The 20,109-nt window shown below is 44.3% G+C and overlaps 1 protein-coding gene across 3 annotated transcripts in view; it reads left to right on the forward strand.

Moving 5' to 3' along the window:
* Positions 1-20,109, forward strand: part of tenm3 (teneurin transmembrane protein 3) — a 469,376-nt gene that overhangs the window by 48,158 nt on the left and 401,109 nt on the right. Inside the window, exon 3 of one of the 3 annotated variants that reach the window (XM_086210453.1) lies at positions 9,497-9,637. The exons of the other annotated variants lie outside the window; for them this stretch is intronic. The gene's annotated coding sequence lies outside the window, so the exon portion shown is untranslated. The remainder of the gene's footprint in view (positions 1-9,496; positions 9,638-20,109) is intronic. 3 annotated transcript variants of the gene reach the window in all.

The raw sequence follows: 20,109 nt of genomic DNA on the forward strand, positions 1-20,109 counted from the left end.
TCATATTCAACTATAAAACTATCTTTGAATAAATTTCTTGTTCTTATAGATTTCTTTTTCTTATTTTCCTCTTTATAACATTGAGATAAGGGACCACAAAGGGCCAGACATTCATACACATAATATTTCAACTTTTAACGCATCACTTTTCCTAAAAGGGCATGTGAGAGATGCAGTTGTACATATATGCACGTCCACTTGGATGCTGATATGCATCCAACCATAACTAAACATGCATATAATCGTTTGCCTGTGTTGTGTTTTATGTTTTTGTGTGTGTGTGTGTGTGTGTGTGTGTGTGTGTGTGTGTGTGTGTGTGTGTGTGTGTGTGTGTGTGTGTGTGAGTGTGAGTGTGTGTGTGTGTGTGTGAGTGAGTGAGTGAGTGTGTGTCTGTCAGTCATGTTCATAACATCTCTGCTGTCCAGGCAGGTTTGAAACTCCTTCAAACCCATAAAAGACCAACACAAATCACTTTCTATGGAAACACCTTCCTGATAGGCTGGGAAGATAAAACCTGGCTCTGCCCCCCACTGCTGCAACGGTGTTGTCTGCTGTGAAAGATGCAGTGTGTTTTTATATTGAACCAATGTGCTGTACCCCTCGGAGATGCAAATGGGCTGTACACTCAAGTACTGTACACTCAGTACTGTACACTCCAGTTCTGTACACTCCAGTGCTGTACACTCCAGTGCTGTACACTCCAGTACTGTACACTTCAGTACTGTGCACTTCAGTTCTGTACACTCCAGTTCTGTACACTCCAGTGCTGTACACTCCAGTACTGTACACTTCAGTACTGTACACTTCAGTTCTGTACACTCAAGTGATGTACACTCCAGTACTGTACACTCCAGTGCTGTACACTTCAGTACTATACACTCCAGTGCTGCACACACCAGTGCTGTACACTCCAGTACTGTACACTTCAGTTCTGTACACTCCAGTACTGTACACTCCAGTACTGTACACTTCAGTTCTGTACACTCCAGTACTATACACTCCAATGCTGTCCACTCCAGTAGTGTACACTCCAGTGCTGTACACTCTAATGCTGTACACCCCAGTACTGTACACTCCAGTACTGTACACTCCAGTGCTGTACAGTCCAATGCTGTACACTCCAGTACTTAACACTTCAGTGCTGCACACTTCAGTACTGTATAATCAGTACAGTACACTCCAGTGCTGCACACTCCAGTACTGCACACTCAAGTGTTGTACACTCCAGTGCTGTACACTCCAGTACTGTACACTCCAATGCTTTACACTCCAGTATTGTACACTCCAATGCTGTACACTCCAGTACTGTACACTCCAGTGCTGTACATTCCAGAGCTGCACACTCCAGTGCTGCGCACTCCAGTACTGTACACTTCAGTGCTGTACACACCAGTACTGTACACTCTGTACACTCCAGTGCTTTACACTCCAAAGCTGTACACTCCAGTACTGTACACTCCAGTGCTGTACACTCCAGTACTGTACACTCCAGTGCTGTACAGTCCAATGCTGTACACTCCAGTACTGTACACTCCAGTACTTTACACTTCAGTGCTGCACACTTCAGTACTGTACAATCAGTACTGTACACTCCACTGCTGTACACTTCACTGCTGCACACTCCAGTACTGCACACTCCAGTGTTGTACACTCCAGTGCTGTACACTCCAGTACTGTACACTCCAATGCTGTACACTCCAGTACTCTACACTCCAGTGCTGTACACTCCAATGCTGTAAACTCCAGTACTGTACACTCCAGTACTGTACTCTTCGGTGCTGCACACTTCAGTGCTGTACACTCCAGTAATGTACAGTCCAGTGCTGTACACTTCAGTACTGTGCACTCCAGTGCTGCACACTCCAGTGCTGTACATTCCAGTACTGTACACTTCAGTAATGTCCACACCAGTACTGTACACTCTGTATAATCAGTACTTTACACTCCAGTGCTGTAAGCTCCAGTGCTGTACACACCAGTACTGTTCACTCCAGTGCTGTACACTCCAGTGCTATACACTCCAATGATGTACACCCAGTACTGTACAGAATATTTCAGTGCTGTACACACCAGTATTCTATACTCCAGTACTGTAAAATCCAGTACTGTACACGTCAGTGCTGTACACACCCTTACTGTCCACTCTGTACACTTAGGTGCTGTACACCCCAGTACTGGATACTCCAGTACTGTACACTCCTCTTATTGTGTGATTCTTTTGGTGAATAAAGCAATACAGGAACTGTCATCATCAGGCTTGTCTGAAGCTGTGTGGTGGTGAACTGGACTGTTTCAGTTTCCTCACTGTACTTAACACTCCAGTGCTGTACACTCCAATGCTGTACACTCCAGTACTGTACACTCCAGTACTGTACTCTTCAGTGCTGCACACTTCAGTGCTGTACACTCCAGTACTGTACACTCCAGTGCTGTACACTTCAGTACTACACACTCCAGTGCTGCACACTCCAGTGCTGTGCACTCCAGTAATGTACAGTCTGTACACTTCAGTGCTGTACACACCAGTACTGTACACTCTGTACACTCCAATGCTGTACACTCCAGTACTGTACACTCCAGTACTGCACTCTTCAGTGCTGCACACTTCATTGCTGTACACTCAAGTACTGTACACTCCAGTGCTGTACACTTCAGTACTATACCCTCCAGTGCTGCACACTCCAGTGCTGTGCACTCCAGCACTGTACACTTCAGTGCTGTCCACTCCAATGCTGTCCACTCCAGTAGTGTACACTCCAGTGCTGTACACTCTAATGCTGTACACCCCAGTACTGTACACTCCAGTACTGTACACTCCAGTGCTGTACAGTCCAATGCTGTACACTCCAGTACTGTACACTCCAATGCTGTAAACTCCAGTACTGTACACTCCAGTACTGTACTCTTCAGTGCTGCAGACTTCAGTGCTGTACACTCCAGTGCTCCACTCTTCAGTGCTGCACACTTCATTGCTGTACACTCAAGTACTGTACACTCCAGTGCTGTACACTTCAGTGCTATACCCTCCAGTGCTGCACACTCCAGTGCTGTGCACTCCAGCACTGTACACTTCAGTGCTATCCACTCCAATGCTGTCCACTCCAGTAGTGTACACTCCAGTGCTGTACACTCTAATGCTGTACACCCCAGTACTGTACACTCCAGTACTGTACACTCCAGTACTGTACACTCCAGTGCTGTACAGTCCAATGCTGTACACTCCAGTACTGTACACTCCAATGCTGTAAACTCCAGTACTGTACACTCCAGTACTGTACACTCCAGTACTACACTCTTCAGTGCTGCACACTTCATTGCTGTACACTCCAGTACTGTACACTCCAGTACTACACTCTTCAGTGCTGCACACTTCATTGCTGTACACTCAAGTACTCTACACTCCAGTGCTGTACACTTCAGTACTATACCCTCCAGTGCTGCACACTCCAGTGCTGTGCACTCCAGCACTGTACACTTCAGTGCTGTCCACTCCAATGCTGTCCACTTCAGTAGTGTACACTCCAGTGCTGTACACTCTAATGCTGTACACCCCAGTACTGTACACTCCAGTACTGTACACTCCAGTGCTGTACAGTCCAATGTTGTACACTCCAGTACTGTACACTCCAATGCTGTAAACTCCAGTACTGTACACTCCAGTACTGTACTCTTCAGTGCTGCAGACTTCAGTGCTGTACACTCCAGTGCTGTACACTTCAGTACTACACACTCCAGTGCTGCATACTCCAGTGCTGCACACTCCAGTGCTGTGCACTCCAGTAATGTACACTCTGTACACTTCAGTGCTTTACACTCCAGTACTTTACACTCCAGTACTGCACTCTTCAGTGCTGCACACTTCATTGCTGTACACTCCAGCACTGTACACTTCAGTGCTGTCCAGTCCAATGCTGTCCACTCCAGTAGTGTACACTCCAGTGCTGTACACTCTAATGCTGTACACCCCAGTACTGTACACCCCAGTACTGTACACTCCAGTGCTGTACAGTCCAATGCTGTACACTCCAGTACTGTACATTCCAATGCTGTAAACTCCAGTACTGTACACTCCAGTACTGTACTCTTCAGTGCTGCAGACTTCAGTGCTGTACACTCCAGTACTGTACACACCAGTACTCTATACTCCAGTACTGTACACTCCAGTACTGCACTCTTCAGTGCTGTACACACCAGTACTGCCCACTCTGTACACTTCAGTACAATACACACCAGTACTATATGCTCCAGTACTGTACACTCCTCTTATTTTGTGATTCTTTTGGTGAATAAAGCAATACAGGAACTGACATCATCAGGCTTGTCTGAAGCTGTGTGGTGGTGAACTGGACTGTTTCAGTTTCCTCAAAGACGTTTCCCCTCTCATCCAAGAGAAGAACAGTTTTTACTCTCTTGGGGAGCAGCTAGAGGTGGCCTTCGTCACTACCCGTCACCCACCTAAAATACGGTCCTGAGAGCCCTCCCCAAGAAACTAGGACCTATTCACACTGGATCCCCCTGGTCCTAATGACCCACAAAGATACCGGCTGGTCTAACGACCCCCAAATGACCCACATCGATACCGACCGGGCCAACGACTCCCATGTGACCTCCACGACTCTGCAACCCAGAGCCCACATGTGACAAACGACTATACAAGGGTCGCACCCACATAAACATAAAAGCCTACAACTCTCCACCAGAGACTGAGAACTGAAAAGACTCGTGGACGAGAGGCAGGACATCCTCGAGGACACTGAAACAGTCCAGTGAACTACCACACAGCATTGAAGAGGCACCGGGACCTGGACAACTGAGAACCTTCATGACATCATAGAGACATCTTGTTGCAGAGCCTGCCTTTCCACAGAGGCCATTGCAAGAGAAATATATTTTGCCATTACAAAGTAGCTATAATACTGTAAACTGTGGTCACAACGTGAGACCCTGCACTTGTCAGGTTGACCAACTTTAGCATCACCCACCAACTGCCACACAGCACATGCATGCACATTTGGAGACGTCTTAAAGGAAGAACTTAACCTCAGAGAGTTGATCCCATCTAAAATCCACTGAAATATGAAAGAGCTGCTGTGAGGGAGTAAGAGGAGGAATGGAAGGAAACACGAAGAGGGAAAGAGAGGAGGGAGTGAATATTAGATATGGCGATATGAGGTCATGGGAAGGTCTGGGACATGCTGTCTCAGTGCTTCATGTGGAGTGTGTGAATTTGCAGTGACTTTCTATGATTTGTGTCACTGGAACATGAGTTTGCAGTGTGTTTTTCTCATGTTTTGTGTGAGTGTCCGGTGTGCTTCTGTCGTGTGTTGTGAGTTTGCAGTGTGCCTTTGAATGTGTTTTGAGCTTACACACGTGTTTCTGTGGTGTGCAGTGAGTTTGGTGTGTGTTTGTCTTGTGTTGTGGGAGTTTGGAGTGTGCTCCTCTCACGTGTGGTGCTGTGTGCGTCTAATTTTAATCAGTGTATCATTTTTGCTGTAAGTGTAACTTTAGCATTGACTGAAACATGATTTGACAGTATCACCCTGCATGGAAAGTGGGCGCCTTGTCGTTCATTGGTCTTTGTGGTGTGTGTTTACAGTGACTTCCATTATCCCTCCTTCCTGACCTCTAAGTGAAAATGACATGTTTATACACCACGACTCCATGTTTTACATTATATACTAATGCACAAATGTTCCTTAAAGCATTAAGAGGACCCGCTCCCTCTGAGGTGTGTGTGTGTTTGTGTGTGTGTGTGCACGTGCGTGCATGTGTGGATGAGTATGTGAATCTGCTCTGTTTATATGACGGGGTTTAGAACGTCTGCACTCTGCTAATATATACCATACTTTGTGTGTGTGTGTGTGTGTGTGTGTGTGTGTGTGTGTGTGTGTGTGTGTGTGTGTGTGTGTGTTTCCATGCATCTATGTTTTAGCCTTCAGAGAGCCAATGAACCCCAGGCAGGACTAGGCATACTTTCAGCATGCACACACAGACACACACACACACACACACAGACACATACACACACACACACACACACACAGACACACACACACACACACACAGCATGGTAAAAATCATTACAAGCAGGTGTGTTTGGATAGATCCAGTCTCTCCTGCTGCCTCCTCACAAACTCCAGCTCTCTTCTCGTCTGTCTCTCTTGCTCTTTTTGTGAAGTGGTTTTCTGTTTATTTCAGTGATGAAACAGGACTTGAAACACAAACCAGTAAAATGAAGACGCATGCATTTAGATTGACAACATGTAGCTGTAAAACAAACATTTACATGTAGAGTAGCAATAACACTTATATAACTATCTGAGAGAAAGTCTCAGTTGTGCACTACTTAGACGTTCCAGATTACACACACACACACACACACACACACACACACACACACACACACACACACACACACACACACACACACACTCACAGCCTCTTTCTGATGGGTATGCATCAAGGTTGGAGTTTAGTGCCACATGCTGATTGTTTTGGCCAGTGGCTGATGAATTTGACTCAGTCAGAGATGAGCAGGAACGTTATTAAATCATTCTGTTACAAAGTCGGCCCAGTGGCTGCTGTCCACTGAAGACTGTGTGTCCTCCTCAGGTCAGGAAGTACACACGTGCCACGTCTAGAGAATGTCATGACTAGAGGACAAAGAAGAAAGCAGGAGTGACATTAGTGCAGCTGATGTCTGTGTGCCAATGCAAGAAAAGGCCACTGGAGTTCAGGAAGTGCTCTTTCTCATTTGGCCAAAGGGACCTGGACACACCTGCAACCGTTGGTTCTCCCCCACTGCTCAGCCTCCTCTCAGCCTTTACCTTGTATACGCCATCTACTCTTCAGGCTCAGTTGAACATTGCAAACCGCTGACTCTACCCATAGACTATAAAACAAAGGATTGCACGGTGCGTTCACTTGCACCATCTGAACTCTTCATCGCCGTCAGTGTCATTGACTCTTTCAAAGAGGTGTTGATTAAATTTGGCTATTTACACTTTTCATCAGTCAATTGCAATAAAATACCTAATTCATTGAATGCAGCAGCACCAGCAATTGGCTACGAACTGCTAAAATCAGCCCAAAGAAGAAAACTGACAAGATGCCTGAAGGTCTGAAGAACCCTTCTCCCTTTAAACTGGAGATCAATCCATCTCAGTCCATGAGTACAGCAGACCTTCCTCCATAACCCAGCACAGCCTCTGTTTTTAGTCTGAGACTCATTTCCCTCGGGTTCAGATATTGAATATTATATGGAGCAGTGTTCATTTTGACAAGAATTTTTAATATCATTTTAGTTATAGTCAGTCATCGAAGACTGGATTTAGTGAAAGTCCCATCTTAGTCTTTTAGTTTAGAATAGTTTTAGTCCAAATTTAGTCTTTTGTCTTTAGTTTTAGTCTCATTTTAGTCTGAAGCAATATGTTTTATTATACTGAGATTCTATACTGAGACTTTGCAAAGGGATATGTGATGTTATATAAAAACTCCATACAAAGCATACATTAAACTATTTTTAAGTCATTTAAACTAAGATCGAACCACATTGCTCTTGTTAATAAGGGTAATGATAATAATAATGAAATGTCAGAAGCCTGTTCGAAAAAGTGCAAGTTCTTGTTTATTTTCTATATTTGACTAACAAGCCGCCAATCAAAAAGTCGGACTGAGAGGTCAAATTTGTTTTGAGATGCTTAATTGGTTAAAAAGAAAAGAGATCAAGGCATTGAGGGTGGTTGTAACCCCGATAGTCCGGCCGGCTGCCGTCATCCTTTTCGTCACGTTTTTACTCGTCAGCTCACAGTCAACAGCAATTTCATTTTAATTTTCATTGTCAGTACTTAGGAGTATTTACGTTCTCGTCACAAATTAGTCACAGAATAAAGTGTAGTCTACGAAAAATGTTTGTTTCGTTTGACAAAATTAACACTGATATGGAGAGATGGTGGTTTACTGCGATTGATCAAAAGAGTTGGTGTGGCTTCGTAGAACATCTTCAAGCTTTGTGAGTTGCTGAGGTTTGACAGTGGAGCCTCCTAACAAATGTATTAACTGGCTAAGTGTGGTTATAAGTGGCTTAAACGCTTGGAGCTTAACCTTTTCAGACATTGTCATCACTGCCTTTGAAGTCAAATAATTTGCACGATAAAAGATGACAGGAGAAAAGAAACTCTTACTTACGTTTGCTCGTGCTGTATATGTTCGTGTGGGTGGGATAAAGGGTGCCATTTTATTGAATGACCTCTTCAGACTGCATTAGAGGCTGAAAGCACAGTGACCTTAAGCACCCCTTTACAACTGGAAAGCCCTTCACCAGAAACCACCTGGCCCTTGGACAAGTGTCTAATCATTTTCTCATGGCTTGGCTTAAAATCCACTCCAAAGATTTGACTGTGCATGCGTGGTGAGGATGTGTTGCTCAGAAAATGTGCTCGTGCTCCCCGATGTGCCGGAGCATAAGCTGATTGTGTGACTTTCAATTTTTTTTTTTAAATGAAAAAAGACAAAAAAATTCCCTTTATGTTGAAATGAAAGCAAGAGCCGAGCATCGTTGTTAAAATGGGACAAAGAGTTTCAGGGGAATGTGACATTTACAGTCAGGCACTGTGACGATGCCCCATGGGACATACAGGCTGTGTTCTTCCTGGAAGATTTATGACTCTTTATGTTTGGCTTGGTATTTATACTAAACAAATGATAAACAAATGATGGAACGGCACGATCACGGGAGGAGTGGTGGACTAACAAGAGGACAAACAATCCAAATATGCTGTGGAGATTTTCCTTAAGAAGGATTAATCCGACTGAAGCAGTACTTAAAGACTATAAAATGAACGATGAAACAAAACCTTGATCTATTTTCTCCTCAGGGTATCTTTGTATGTCAGGGGCTTCATTCACAGTTGCATGAAATCAAATTGGTGCCATGAGAGTCTGTGCTCGGGTGCACGCTTCATATTCAGTTCTTTCAATTCCCAAGAACCTTTATGATCCACACTCAAGGCCTTGAGATTTGGAATTACTTCTTGTATCCATGTCTTTTTTCTATCTTTGTCTCATGTTTATGTTTTTTGAAAACTGAATCAATGTAATGTGAGATTGAGTCCCAGCTGGATGTCTAGTTTTGATGCTTTGCCCCCTGCCTCACTTGACCCGGTGGGCTGTCAAGAGCAGCTCTCCCTCAAGTTGTTTGGAATTTGCCCTCATCAGTTTGTCTGGAGAGTGAATGATACAATAAGAGTTTACCACAGTATTAATACATGCTCAATTTCCTTCATCAACATTGCGAGAGTACAATTTCTCATAAAAAAAATGACATGCCAAATTTCATGGGTAGACTGAAAGCATCAGCACATCCATGCTTCCTGGTGGATGAGCCCTGCCCATTTCACTTGTCCTTGAGCTTTCTTACTCCACAAAGAATACGTATTTTCATCCTCATTACTCAGTGGCTTCAAAAATAGCACATATTTCTTTCCTTTCCATCCAGCGGATCGACTGTGTGAGGCTCACGCCCGGCCTGGAAACACATCCCCAGTCTGTGGCCACAGATGCACTGCTTTGATCTGGCTGGGTCTTCTTGGATCTGCTTTCATGCTGCACATATTGTTACAGCAGCCCAGAGACTGTGGTAAGAGAACAGGAATCAAACATCGTAGCACTTCAAATCTATGACTATGATCGACATATTTGGTGTTTGCCCAGAAGACCGTCTTTTCTTTCATAAAAATGTAATGACCCGTAACAAACCATGTACATAAATGTACACCCTGTCTTAAAGCCCAGATACACCTGGTGCTCACACCTGGTGTTAACATGTCCTGCGAAAGCAGTTCATCTTGCCAGGTTTTATTTATTTTTTTCTCCGAAGAATGTCATCACACCGTATGGATTGCATTTACATCTGGCTGAGATCCAATTACAGTGCATGCCAGAACATCTCCAGATGTGGTCTGGTGGATCCAATTGTATTCCAGGCAGAATGCATTTACACCTTTGTCATCCTGATAAGATATCCACATACGGATTGAATGTTTATGTCAGGTGTCAATTATGCAACAATGTTTGTCAGTGACTCGGTCGACAGTCAGAACTTCTCTCACGTCTCGACATGTTGCCAGCCAACCCAGAGAGAGAGAGTCCATGTCCCCTTTTACAAATGGCATGGAGGAAAGGCCTCTGGCGATCCTCCGCTCCAAACGCTGTTGTGTTTATTTTAAAGCATGTCAAAAGAGTGACCTTAATCATGTTTGAACGCACTTCTATCTGTGTTTTATTTTAAATATTAACAACATTCAAGATAAAAATTAATACTTTATTTAATTTCAGTTAAATTTATTCAGGTTTGTGTGCTGAATCTGTCAGGGAATTCACACAGACACACTGTTGGATGAATACTGACCAGCTATCTGGACGTACTCTCTCAGCCTTGTGCAATTTTTAAATGCAAAGTTGTGATAAGTTTGTTCGCAGACCCCCACAAGCACTCATTCGCAGTCCGACACCACCAAGGATGCTTTGTGGGTCTGGCTCTGGCTCTGGCCCTGGCTCATGCATGTGTTTGTGATGTAATGAATCATGTCAGTGGAAAATTCCACTCTATCCCTCCAGCTGGATTTATAGTTTACACAAGGGATCAACAGGAGGACCCCCGTTAATCGTTGAAGCCCTGAATAGAGTACTTTTTTATTCAAAGTATCAGATGTTTACTGTATCAGATTTCAACCGTTAACTAAACTGCTCTATTATAAGTGCTCAGGTATCTGATTCAAGCCTTAATTGATTGCCATATATTAATAGTTTACATTTTTTCAATTCACTTCGCAACACGGGATCAGGGAGGTCGGTTTCCTGTCATTACTGATTCTGAGACTATTCCATGTGGCTACCATACGTTGTTTTTATTCGCCGTGACAGTAAGCAGGATCACGAGGAGTAGAGGGTTTGCAGTGGTAATGGATTGTAGCGAGGAATGGAGGCTGGTAATCGCAAGGCATAAAATGGGAGGATGGAACTTGGAAGAACTCACATTTTATTTAAAATAAACCAAAATAGCTGATGGAAACCAAAATGTAGCTATAAGTTGTGAGAAATGAACTGGCAGGGAGGATAATTATGAATTGAGAGACAGACTGAGCAAATGTCCTTCGAGCAGAAGACGGGGGCCTTGGAGCTCAGGCAGGCAGCCCAGGGCCAAACAGGGTCGAAGGACAGTCTGGAGAGCCTCAGTGCGATGGAGCAGGAGATCTAAGGTGGGTGGCCTGAAGGCAGGGCCGGTGGGCAGAGCCACTCAGGAGGGTTGTCTCTGGGTGACAAAAGAGGGCCCGACTGGATGATAGCCCTGATCCGAGTAACTAAGGAGGCCTGTCATGAGGTCAGTGATGAAAGTGAAGCTGCTAGGGAGGTCAGTCAGAAGTAGATCTGGCTGTGAAGACTGGACCTGCTGTAGCCTTGGATTTGAGGACTAAAACTGTAGCTCTACCTGTAAAGACTGGACGTATGACCCTGGGTCTGAAAACTGGACCTGCTGTGGCCCTGGCCCTCAAGACTGGAACTGATGTGGCCCTGGCTCTGAGGACTGGATGTTTTGCAGTCCCGGTGGGCCGAAGAGATTCGGTGTTAATGGAATGGGGAGACTTTTGAAACCTTATGAACAATGATGGACCCACCTTGAAGTTTACCACAGAAGACCTGGATGGTGGTGACTCGCCATCTCGGGGCAGACAGGTAGTGAGTCAGCCAGAGGCCTGAGGCTAGCAGGTAGGTGTATAGGATAAAGGCTATCAATCAGAGGCTTGATATTCTGGTGGCTAGCATGGTAGTGGCTAATCACTGAGGAAAAAGGCTAAGGGAAAACGTAAAGCGCAAAGAACCGATTGGGTAGGGAACAGGGCAGAAGAGGACTGATGAACAAGGATGTGCAGAAGGAACAGATTCTGCTGAGTGGTTAAGGATGACTCATTAGAAACATTAAGAAGAGATTGTTTATTTTGCCATTGTACAGACTGCAGTGAAATCAGCCTGTGAGTTTAACCCCCTCCTCTAAAGGGCAGTGGGCACCCACGTGCAGTGCCAGGGCAACAGGTCCAGTTCGTTCAGCCAGAACCTTGGTCAGGAGCACCAGCGTCCTCTTTGATGAAGGGGGAAACCCTTGATCCTCTTGTTGGGAGGCCAACAGCTGAGCCACCATCCAGCCAGCAGGAAAATCAGTGTCCCGAAAGGAAATAGGAGGATTTAAAAGGTGCAGGATTCTTACTTATATCCCCCTCAGCATATTTCTTTTAATTACAAGTATTTTTTTCTATTCTGTTGAATTTGTTGTCCACCAGTTACCAGGTCACTGCGGCACAATCAAGTTTAGATTTACACTGACATATTTGGTAATGGAGCTGTAGAGCATTGATTGGTATGAAACCCGTTGCACTGTATTTGCTGTAAGGCATTGATACTCTGGTCTTCACTCCCAGCAGGATTGCTTCAGATGGCCGGTGAAAGTTGCCCTTCATGGCGTAATATTGAATCATATGCTGAAGCTGCAGTTCTTTTACTGGGCACTTGATGCCGATTCCAAGCCGATCACTCTCGCCTTTGATGAGTTCTTCTTGCTTGTACCAACTCATCATAACCAGACTTTCTCTTCTTTGGCCATATTAGGATTTTCTGGCTCCAGCTGTCATAGATCATAAAATCAAATTCCAGGCTTCAAAACATCCCATCACCTACGGGCTTCCAGCCAGGTCCGTGTTTTTCTGTGGCGTATCTCTACCAGCCATAGACGTATATATCCCTGACTGTTAAAGTGCACTTGGTATTTTCACGGCCATCAGGATGAAACTGGAGAATCCCTTGCTTTGAAAATAACTGCCAGTCTTGGCAGGCTTTCAGAATCTTACAATTCCCATCTATTGCTCTAAGACACTTGGGATAAGACCACTACTTGCAGTCCTGTGGATATTTTTACTCTGTGCTGCATCAGGGAAAGTCATTTAGTCACCTTTCCTTGCAGGCTTATGACTTTCACACCTCACCTACTATACAACCAAGTGTTGCAATATTTGGCTTAAAACTGGCTGCTAAAGCTGGCAGAGGCAAGAAGAGAGTGATGAAGAGTTACTGTGCAGCACCCGACCCATTGTTCTCATGTAATGAACGTGGAGTGACAACGACAGAAAGGGTAGTGGCTTTCATCATGGGTCCGTCCTTGCTGGAATGACAGACACATGTTTTCTGGGGGTCACTGAAGGATCTCAGGTGTTGCTGCTGCTGTTTCACTTATCTTGTCCAATATGTATTGAAAGAACCCACTTGCATCCAGTGTATCATGTTTCCCATGGCCAAAGCCGTGGTAGCGAAGTTTGTGGGAAAGAAAATAAATTGTTCAAGGCTTACCCTGTCAGGAGGTTTCTTTGAGCCTGCTGGCACCAGAAGAACTCTTGAAGCACAAGTACATTCAAATAACTTACATTTGCAAGGTTTATGTTGGGGAATCATTTCCTAAGGATATGTAACATATCTCTGTGAGAGAATCTGTCCATTGTCTTTCAGACTGACACTTTTAGTGCATCACAGTGGCCCTCGAGGATCGTTTAGCCCGCCTCCAGGAAACAGAAAGCAGTCACCCTATCTATCAAGATGTATCTTCCAAATGTTGTTTGGTGGGTTGCTGAGCAAAACAATGGGGAGAGATTTGTCAGTAACATGACTCCAGTTCATGTCAGTCCACCTCAAGTGAGTCTGGGCTGAAGTTGTGGCTGTCTTTGGAGCTAAATAGCACTAAATGGTATCGAAGCTGGGCTCCTGAGAAGTTGTAGCGCTAATTTACAGACAGCAAGTCTAAAGAAAACAGGTTCTTTGAGAGTCTTCCATGGAGCACTCAGAAAAGTAAGAACTACTTTTGTGTAGTTTGATGGTGTAAAGCCTCTCACAAGCAGTTAAACACAACATCGAATTGAACATTTATTAATATTTTGTCAATATTGTTTCCTTTGCTCATTTTCTGGTCCATTTTGGTGTTGCTATGCTAAGCTCTGGTCAGGTTTTGGTGTAAAAAGTTCTTGGTCAGGAGCTTGAACCCTACTGTCCAACTGCCAGGTCTGGTGTTTGTTGAACCAACAACCAGCCCAGCCTGCAAAATAAACCTGTCGTGAAGAACTCTGCAAATTTGTGTTCTTATATAAATCAATACATTCCTCTTAAAAAAACAGAATACACATCTGGTAGCCTCTGCTACAAAGATTGGGCTGATATGAACAGGCAAGCACAAACTTCAGTTTTATGTGCTTTATTCACAGATGTGTGGGGTAACTTGGAAATGATGCACAAAATAATATAACGCACAATGTAACATGAGTAAGGGGTAAGATGGAGCCCTCCTCTTTGTCCCTCCATCAGTCAACACACTGAGTATGATTGCTGTACACAGGACAAATAAGTCTAGTCTAGACCTGACATAACATAAAACTCATCGTTCATAACCATACAAAATGATTGGCTGTCTCTTTGTTACAGGAACATTTACTCAAAGGGGATTTATTTTGTTCCAGAAACAGAGAGAATGAAACCAAAAAAACCAAAGCGATGTAACCCAGCCAAAGCCTAAACACACGCTGATCATAAGAGACAGTTCAACTGTCAATCAATCAAATACCAAAGGAATCCCGATGTATCGCAACCTGCTTATTTTTTATGTGACTACATTTCCATCCACAGCTCCAGCAGCCAGTGAACTCTTGATTCATAAAATGCTTTGACAAACAGACTCCATCAGGCTATGAGGGTGCATGGTTTCAGTACCAGGATCAGTGTGAGTAACATGAGAAAACAGTCCCGAGGATCTCAGCTAGCTTGTTTGTAGCATGGCAGCCGGATGTTTTCTTCCTCCTGGAGCTGATTTAGGTTGTTTAATTCCACAGTGTGAGTCTTTATTACTGGCCTGCGCCGCCAAAGTCAGTCTCCCTCAGTAATTCACAATATAATTCACATTTACATATTTATATGGTCATTAAATTGAAGAAAATGCTTGCAACTGCTGTTTTTGAAGATGAGAGAACTCATTAAGAAGCTGCGCAACCTTGAAGTTGATTCACCTCTTTGTTGTTCGGTCAACACATTCGTTTGACTGGTTTTATGAGGGAAGTCCATGTTGAGTTGCATCTTGGATTCAGGTGGTTTCAGACCAACTCACGACCGTGGGAACAGTTTCCTGCTCAGAACCAGTGCCCACCGAGCAGTGGTTTTTGACATCTGGATATGAAATCTCTGCTGTTTGTTTGTTTTTGCGGTGCAGAGTAGTTAAAACGACGTTCAGTCTCAACAGGAGGTATTAGTCACAGCAACAAGAACGGTGTTCCTCAAAAAGACACGTTTCTTTTGAGTTTTTAAAAAAATTACTTCGTAATTCTTTGAGCAGCACCAACATAATTAGATTTACCTCTACTACTGTGTAGTGTGCTAGTGCAGCAGGGCAGGCAGTTGTATTAGAGGCAAGTATTGCAAATAAATCTAAAATGATCTGCATGGCTTGATGCAACCAGGACTAAGTAAAATGTGTGAACCGTTTACTGCTGTGAGAATACATTGAACGTTGACTATAAAGCCCGAGATCCGAACCATGGCTTGTTCAAAACAGGCACTGGGGACTCTGGGGAAATCTGAATGTAAATACGAATCGACTTTCTTTGTAATAACTTCGCATGACAAAATAAAATATTCACAACAAATATGCGCATTTGCCACACCCTGGAAACCCCCTGCTGTGTTTGATTTTGAAGTGTATTAATTCCACATGGGGTTACAACCCAACCGAAACAACTTCTATTAACTTTCCTCATTCTGCCTCGTAGCTTTGACCCCAGTCGGTTCTTCTGGTCTCCGAGTGTTTGCAGTTGATAGCGTTTCTTTTGGAGAGGTTTTACCTTCCTGGATGGCATCAAGCTGACTGCATATTATGGTCCAGAATTGTATTTTCCCCAACATCTGATCTTCAGAGCTTTGGAAATAATCGTAAATGTTTTAGTAAATGAGGTCATATCATTGAAAAATGAATGTCTTGTAAAACTGACTGACTGGCGCGCACGCAGGCATGCACGCATGCACGCAGGCACGCACGCACACACACACGCACACACACACACACAATATTTCATTTCATTCTTGCCTTCCTTTGCAATTTTCCCTCCTCACCATCTGTGTGTGTGTTTGAGCAGCCATGCATTTGTCTTTATGTGCTTTAACTTACATGCATCTGTATATGTGCTCTAGTTATCTTACTGTGTGTGTGTGTGTGTGTGTATTTGACATGAACAATTTGCCTTGGAATACTTCTTGCTATTAAAGTGAAATGGAGTAAGTGTGATGTTGGTCATAAACAGGCCTTGTTATCCCATATAATCTTGTGTGTGTGTGTGTGTGTGTGTGTGTGTGTGTGTGTGTGTGTGTGTGTGTGTGTGTGTGTGTGTGTGCGCTTTTCCCCATGTCGAGCTGTGTGTTTCTGCGTGTGTACACGAGAGAAAGAGTTATTGTCGGTAATAAGGTTACTTTTCAATTGCTACCAGGTGTGTGACTGAGACAGAGATGTGGGAGAATTAGAGACTCCCAGCTCACATTCTGCTCCATTTGTTTCAATCTGCTTTCCGTCTCTCCTGCTTGTTTGTCTTTCGTTCACATTTGCTCCTTCCTTTCTTTCCTCTTTCTCTCCTTTCTTGACCCTTTTCTCTTCACATTTCCAGCACTCACTCTCTTGTTTCTCTGTAAAACCTGACTTTGCCTGAGAGAAGAACAATTTACACAGACCAAAATTTATTTAAAATATACGCACCCATACCGTGTGTGTCTATGTGTGTGTGTGAGAGTGTGTGTGTGAATAAGCTTTATTTTGACAACCCACCGGATTGTTCTTGAATTTGAACCCATTGATCAGCCAGGAGAGTTAATGATGGGGGCTGTCTGATCGTGTGTTTGTGTCCACGAGAGAATGAACATGTTCCCACATTTAGCGGATCTACATCAGATGTGTGTGTGAATTCATGGCCCGTGTTAGCAGAACTCTGCCCTCCTGTCTGAGCGTCTCAATCCAGAGCAAACATAGAGCCTGACATGCGGTTCTGAGACACCCCAACTTGAGTTAGCCTCAAATCCCTCATGAGTAGATAGGGAGCGGCTAACAGCTAATATATCAGTTTATCCCCGTGGCCAAGCCTGAGGAGGAGGTCAGATGTGAGGATGATGGTTAGGTTGAAGTTGAGAAGCGAGTGGGAAAGTGTCGTGACTTCTGATGATATCTCTCCGTCACTTTGTGTCTGTTTTTCACCTCGGAATTTTCTTCTCACTCTTTAAAAAGGCTGTACTGTAAACAGAGCACTGACTTCAAAGTCGTGTCAGAGTACTGCTAGTATTATTTACCGGTTCCTACGACAGCCCAAAATGTAGAGGTTAGACGAACAGATTACATGAACAACATGTGTGTTGTGATGTTTCCTTTATTATCCATAAATGCCATGAAGCCAGCCGAGAACCAGTCTAAAACCAGCCCAAGCTGGTCCCACTGTGTGCTTTGCTGAAGTCTTTCGCTCTCTAATGCAAACATGTATTCACCCCTGGCTGAGTGGAGCTCCCAGCAAACGCCCTGAGCGCTAACAATTTTGCAGTCTTTGCTTGAAAATCACCAGACACCACCAGATGTTTTAAAAATGCGCTTGAACTGTGAATTTGTGAGTCATTTGTAAAGACGAGTGTCTTCAGTGGGCAGCAAGAGCCGAAGGCCCCGGTCATGAGGTGTGAGTGAGAGAACAGGCAGTGAGTGCAGTCTCACCTGGCTGCGCCCATCTGCATCACCTTCTGATCACAGCTGTTTGATCTGCTCAGATGATAAAACTGTCTGATTGAGCAGCGAGGAGGAAGGTGGGCGGTGGACACTCGAGCGGCGAAGCAACACCCTGCTACTGTTGATCTTATAGCCAATCACCACGCCGGTGTGATGACGGCCGGCACCTGTCGGTCCATCACTTATCGCCTCATGGCAGCTCAGAGCAGAGGTCATTGGACTGAAGCTCTCCCTGTGCGTTTGTAGTTTCTGTCTTTTGACCACTTGTCTTACTTTTGGATGAAACGTCAGCCTTGAGTTCCTACCCTTGGATGCCATAACTTCACCAAATTCCTTTCTTATCGGATTTGTTTTATACTGTAGGTTTTGTTTGTACTGTTGTCTAGTTTTACACATATTGGTCAAAAACATGTGCTTACGCCGATATATGCAGGTGTAATTAAGACAAAAATTGTGCCGCAGTCATTTTGTTGGATTAATTATGTTATTGTGATTTGGACCAAACAGCATTGCTGTGTGAGAGAATGTGATCACATGACTACAATGGAGGTAGCGTCTCGGCGCCGGCAGGCCTCACACATGACGACTGCATCTTAGTACGCCTCCCACCTGGGAGGGAAGGAATGTTCCCAGGGCTCTTACAAGACTTGCCAGACTGAACATGTTCCTAAATGTAAACAATTGTAATATCTAATATTTCCATCACATTTCAGTGTGAAGACACATGCACCAAAAATTGATGTCGAAGACCAAAATCTATGACAGCAAAAATCTAGAATAATTTGTTGTGATCAAGTCACCCCCTGTCCCACCCATCCCACCCTGGTGAAATGATTTTACAATACAACAACCGTGCACTGTATTATGACATGAAAGCCGGGGTGCCAAAATCCTGGAGCCAGTAGAAGTGCAGGGGGCATGAGGGTCCGTCCCCAGAAAAAAAGACAAAATAATGATGCAATTTCCTGCGATGACATATTCAGACGTTCCCTCCAAACTTCACTAAATCACATGTTGCAGCTCAGTCGTCTCCCGCTTCGAATTAGAGTAAATAATGTATATTTATGTAAAGATTTTCATGTCAAGGTTCTTGAAAAAGCAAAATCTGTTTCACACAAATATTTTAGGGCCACTTTCCAGAAGACAGTCGATGAAGCCGCTGATGAAAGGAACCTGCTGCTCAACATGATAAATAGCTGCGTTTCCAAACAGAATGCATAGGACGCAGCGTGAGTCCGGGCCAGACTGTGCTGACAACATCATTATTACTATTATTATCATCATCATCGAGCTCCCTCTCATCCCAGGTCGTCAAATAGAGATTCTTTGTCACGGCTCTTGACGTCTGATACTGACATGCGGGGAAACCTTTTGTTTCTCTGTGAGACACAGCAGGCGCTCAATTGACTCCAGTGTAAAGCCATTTGCATCAGTATGAGGTGTTCAGCGCCAGATACAGTTTGAGTGGCACATGTGCAACCTTGACTAAAGCGCAGGTTAATAACCTCATACCTGACTGTTCCTGAACCACTTTAGTGTCTGGGTGGCCAGCCTTGTTGGATGGTCGTTTATGTTCTGGCTGCTTGCTGCCGAGTCAGAGCTCCCACTGCAGTCTGGTGCTGACAGCGTAGAAAGTTGAGTTCACTGTCTGTGTCGTGATCAGTGATTATGTCACTGTGCCGCTGACCTGGGTGCGTGAGAGAGACGCACTTACTTCACATGTGAATAGAGCAGACAGACACACTCTTGGACGTCTCTATTGAGGACTGAGCTTAGAATTTTTGCTGTTTGAACGTCGGCACGTGTTTTTGATTCTTCGGATTTTGACATGGTTTTATTCACATCTGTGATTAAGAGTTTCAATTAGGGTTGCACCGAGTACTCCCATCTGGGTATTTTGCTGATACCAAGCACAGATACAAGTACTTAAAGATGCCATTAGAGTTCTTACAGTGAGTTTGAAAATAGCTTTTTCTTTTCATCAGATGTTCTTCCCGTTCTGACTAACTCACTGATTTTAAAATTAAAACTATCACTAAAATGTGGCCTCACTTTTGACAGGAGCAAATCGTCATTACTGATCTTCCAACATTCGACCACATGCTCCCAACCAAAAGCCAGTCATGGCCCCGCTACATGCTACCGCTCCGTGTCACGCAGCTCACCGGAGGATGTGTGCGACGCCCGGCAGGCCATGTTGTGTTTAACCTGGGGAAACCTGAGCAGAACCTTTGGGGATGTCATTTGAAGCATGTCATCAAAAGCAGCAGTGATGGCATGGC

The sequence above is a fragment of the Aulostomus chinensis genome, chromosome 8, assembly GCF_037954235.1.
Source record: "Aulostomus chinensis isolate RoL2024-O1b breed Wild chromosome 8, RoL_Achi_v1.0, whole genome shotgun sequence".
In the NCBI taxonomy this organism is placed as follows: Eukaryota; Metazoa; Chordata; class Actinopteri; order Syngnathiformes; family Aulostomidae; genus Aulostomus; species Aulostomus chinensis.